We start from the raw sequence: 4,836 nt of genomic DNA, 5'->3' as shown, positions 1-4,836 counted from the left end.
GTTTGTTTTCGGATGTTTTCTTATGGTTGGTCTGGAGTTATGGGGTTTGGGGCGGAAGACCCAGACAGAGATAAAAATGCCATTCTCCTCAGGTCACATCAAGGATACACACTATCAACGGGACTTATGACAAACGATTTTACCCTTGATCACCTGGCCAGTATCGTCCTTTTATTCTTGCTGCGTTGGGTCTTCGTTGCGTGTGGGCTTCTGTAGTTGTGGCACGGGGGCTCAGTAGTTCTGGCTCCCAGGATCTAGAGTGCAGGCTCAGTAGTTGTGGCCCACGGGCTTAGTTGATCTGCGGCACCTGGGATCTTCCCAGACCAGGGCTTGAACCTGTGTCCCCTGCATTGGCAGGCGGATTCTTTTCTTTTCTTTTTTTCTTTTGCAACCAAAACTTTAATCCCAAGGATTCTCACAAAACATATTACAAATGACAGCATGAAAAAAAAATTGCACAGTAACTCAAAGTTCAGCTCTACAATATACTCTTAATCTGGCAGGACATTGGTATCTTGATAATCTCAAATTTCCAAAGAATATTACAAAGAGCTATGTATTCATGTACAGCAATCACAGAGGGGACGTATGACCTAACTCAAAGGTAAACTAACTTCCTTTAAACTTCTTAGATTTTAAACTCCCTGGACAACCTCTTGTCCAGTGTGAAGACTAGTGGAATTTTTAAACCTCTAATCTAGGGTAAGGGTGCGGCTTTCATTTTTACCTGCTGGCTTGGGTTCACAGCACCTTTTAAAGACTGCTTGCTTAACTACAGCTGCATACCATATCCCAGCTACAGAAAGTCTTTTCAATGTTTGCCAGTGTTGTTTCCATAATAGTAAACATCACACTTTAGGTGGGCAGGAGTTAGAGTTTCATTATCAGTCTAGGCAAGACCAAAAATTCAAAGCAAATTCAATTTTGCTTAAGGGAACATTGTAAGGTAACAATTCTTCATATTACATGCCTCATAGGACCCATTTCAAACCATAGAGAATGACACCTTTATGTGTCACTGTCCCAAGAGACAAACAAGTGTGAACAACTAAAACATTTAAAAAGTGCACCAAGCTTCGGAAGTCTCAAACAAAACTTGAATATTCTGTACATACTCCTGCCAAATGAAGTTATTGCCTGTACACCACTCCTCTTGCAAAGTGGTCTTCTATTTCCTTTCATCTGACCTAGATTGGCTAGGAGACCTAGAGAAAGATCGGGACGGCTTGTGATTTCTCTCTTGGGACAGGGATCTCTCTCTTCTCCTATATCTAGAAAGGGACCTGCTCTGGCTGACGGAGAAGGCTCTCCATCTTGGAGATGTGTGGGAGGTGGAGGACTCCTCCTCCGATAATCATCTCGAGGGCGACAACCCCAAGAAGGAGGCGGTCACGATTTCGACTTCTCTTTTCCCCATTCGACAGGTCCACTCTTACTCGGCAGCCACATAGTGTTCTCGCATCTAGTTCTCGGACAGCATCAGCTGCATCTCGGGGATCTTCACATTCAACAAGAGCGAAGCCAGGAGGGTTTTTAGCACCCCACACACTTCAGAGTGGTCCATAATAGCCTAAAGCTCGTTCCAATTCAGACTTGTTACCACTGTTTCCAAGATTCCCTACATAAACTTTACAGTCCAATGGACAGGAATCACGTTGCAAGACCCTCGTGGCTCCTGGGTTTCATGGGCCACAGGGTGGTCCCGGGCCTCTAGAATCTGGCAGCTGAATCTGCTTACACAAGCTGTCCTGTGGGGATGCTTTTCCACCTATGTGTCCAGCCCGGGGCCCTGCTGTCTTGGCCCAGCCTCCCGGGTGAGAGGGTGAACCCCAGCTCCCTGGAGCAGACACTCAGAGCCCTGGTGACCGGACTCACAGCTGACGGGGCTGGAGCGGCGGCTGGACATTTGTGGCCAGCCTGTTGGTGTTTGGCCCCGTCTGCAGTTCCAGTTCCAGCTGAGAAAGAGCCTCCCTGTGTTATTTTCTCCTGGTTGTGTAAGGATCCCCGGTGTCATTTGACAGAAGTGTAGATGGTGTGTTCTTTCTCTCTTTTCTCCCTGCTTCCTCTCCTCCCTCTATCCCTCCCTCTCTCCCTGTCCCTTTTTCCCTGTTCCACTCTCCCTCTCCCTCTTTCCCTCTCCCTCTCTCTCTCTCCCTCTCTTTCTCTCCATCTGTCTCTCCCTCTCTCCCTCCCTCTCTCCCTCTCCCTCTCTCTCTTTCCTCTCCCTCGTTCCCTCTCCCTCTCCCTCTTCCCTCTCCCTCTTCCCTCTCCTCTCTCCCTCTCTCCCTCCCTCTCCCTGTGCCTGTTTCCCTGTCCTTGTTTCCCTGTTCCGCTCTGCCTCTACCTCTTTCCCTCTCCCTCCCTCCCTCCTTCTCCCTCTCCCTCCACCTGCTTCCCTCTCTGGAGAGGGAAAGAGGTGGAGGGAGAGGGACAGAGAGCAGGAGAGGGAGGGGGAGAGGGAGAGAAAGGGGGGTAGAGAGAGAGAGTGATAGAGGGATGGAGGGAAAGACATCTCTCCCTCCCTCCCTCTATCCCTCTCTCCCTCCCTCTATCCCTCTCTCCCTCCCTCTCTCCCTCTCCCTCCCTCCATCACTTTCCCTCCTTCTCACTCTCCCTCCCTCTTCCTCTCCCTCTCTCCCTCCCAGAGAAGGAGAGACAGAGGGAGAGGGGGGGGGGAGAGAGGGACACGGAGAGGGAGGGAGGGAGGGAGACAGAGAGGGAAGCAGGCACTCTCTCTCCTTCTCCCTCTCCCTACCTCCTTCTCCGACTCCCTCTCTCCTTTGCTCCCTCCCTCTCCTCTTCCTCTGTCTCTCCCTCTCCCTCCCTCCCTCTAGGAAAGGAAGAGGAAGGGAGGGAGAGGGAGAGAGGCAGGTGGAAGGAGAGGGAGAGGGAGAGATGTCTTGCCCTCCTTCCCTCTCCCTCCCTCGCATTTTCCCTTCCTCTCTCCCTCCCTCTCCCTCTCCCTCCCTCTGTCTTTCCCTCTCCCTCACTCGCTCCCAGAGAGGGAGAGATGGAGGGATAGGCAGAGACCAGAGAGACGGGGAGAGGGAGGGGGGAGAGAGGGAGAGGGAGAGGGAAGAGGGAGAGAGGGAGAGAAGGAGGAGAGAGGGAAAGAGAGGAAGGAAGAGACCTCTCTCTCTCTCCCTCTCTAACTCTCTCCCCTCTCTCTCTCCCTCTCTCCCTCTCCCTTGTCTCTGACTGTCCCTACATCTCTCCATCTCTGGGAGGGAGTAAGGGAGATGGAGAGACGGAGGGAGAGGGAGAGCTGGAGGGACAGGGAGAGGGAGGAGAGGGAGCGAGGGAGAGGGATAGAGGGAGGGAGAGACGGATAGAGGTAGTGAGGGAGAGATATCTTTGTCTTTCCCTCCTTCCCTCTATCCCACTCCCCCCCTCTCTCCCTCACCCCCTCCTTCTCCTGCTCTCTGTCCTTCTCCTTGAAACTCCTTCCCTTCTCCCTCCTGGCCCTTTTAGGCCACTCAAGCAAGCAGGAAATGCAAATCAGCACTACAAAGAAGTCTCACTTCCCAGCGGTCAGAAGGGCCATCCTAAAAAAGTGTAAAACCCAGAAATGCAGGACAGGCCAAGGCGAAATGGGAGCCTTGTTACGCTGATGGGCGGGATGTAAACTGCCAACGGCCACTCTGGAGAAGTGTATGGTGTTTCCCAAAACATCTGAAAAACACAGCTAGAGAGCATAGGGCACTTCCACTCATGGGCGTATAAATAGGGAAAACTAAAAATCAACAAGACACAGTCACCACAATGTTTACGGCTGCTCTGTTTACAAGAACCTCCACTTCGGTACACTTTAAATATCCCAGGAAAGAGAAAAATGGATAAAGAAGTTGTGGTACTTATGTACAATGGAATGTCACTCAGCCATGAAATCAATGTCATAAGGCTAACAGCAGCATGATCAGTGGATTTAGGTACGATGAGTCTAAGTGAAATAAGTCACACAGAAAAAGACAATTATCATAAGATATCACTTATAGAGGGAATGTAAAAATCGCTACTCATGGACTGAATCACAAAACAGAACAGAATCACACATTTGGAAAACATACTATGGCTGCTTAACGGGAAAGGTAGGTGGGGTGATGCATAAAACAAGGGTTTGAAATTAGCTCAGATACCGTTCCATAAACCCAATACGTAATAGACAAGACCTACTCCTTGCTCAGTGAACTGGACTCAACACCCCCTATTCAGCACACAAGTATATATCTGACTAGTAAGCATCTGAAACCTTATGTATTGATATCTCTCTGTAAGTGAATCAAGTGGCTGTAAAGTGCCATAAACACAGCAGTGAAAATCAGCTAATCCCCATTATAAAAATAAATTACAAAAAAAAATACAAAGACAGTGAAAGTCAGAGAAATTCTTACAAAATTCTTTCAGGGACTGTGATGCAACCTGGATTGACCATATCTAGACCCTCAGCTGAATGAGACATAAGGCTGGACACTCTTGGGGCTGCGAGGTTTGGTGAGGTTGGGTGATCAAATGCAGACCCTTTAAAGTAATACTGCGTGGGACCAGTTCCATGGAGCCCAAATCTCCAGGTTCAAGGGAATCTTCCTACAGCGAAAACATGCATGGGAAACACAGAGGATGGGACACCGTGTGATCGGGAAAGGTTTCTAAAACGCACCTCATTTCTCATCTCCTGGTGCTCGGGTTCGCCATTCCAGCCGCTTTCCTAACAATCTTCCCACTTGGAGAATCAGCGCCTTTAACCTCCTGTTTCGTACAGGTTGCAATTTGTCCTGAGGATGAACGGGAAGAGGGGGAACCAATGAGAGACTAGCTCTAGCTGTAGGGACAGGCATA

The 4,836-nt window shown here is 49.5% G+C and overlaps 1 pseudogene across 1 annotated transcript; it reads right to left on the bottom strand.

Moving 5' to 3' along the window:
* Positions 1-854: 854 nt before the first annotated feature.
* On the bottom strand, positions 855-1,675 carry LOC309650447 (serine/arginine-rich splicing factor 3 pseudogene; annotated as a pseudogene). Its single transcript has one exon. The product of its transcript is annotated as a serine/arginine-rich splicing factor 3 pseudogene (transcript).
* Between the last annotated feature and the right edge of the window lie 3,161 nt (positions 1,676-4,836).

The sequence above is a fragment of the Balaenoptera physalus genome (assembly GCF_965194825.1).
Source record: "Balaenoptera physalus genome assembly, contig: SUPER_1_unloc_17, whole genome shotgun sequence".
Lineage (NCBI taxonomy): Eukaryota > Metazoa > Chordata > Mammalia > Artiodactyla > Balaenopteridae > Balaenoptera > Balaenoptera physalus.
The sequence above is the reverse complement of the archived record's forward strand: the minus strand, read 5'-3'. Positions and strand labels throughout refer to the sequence as shown.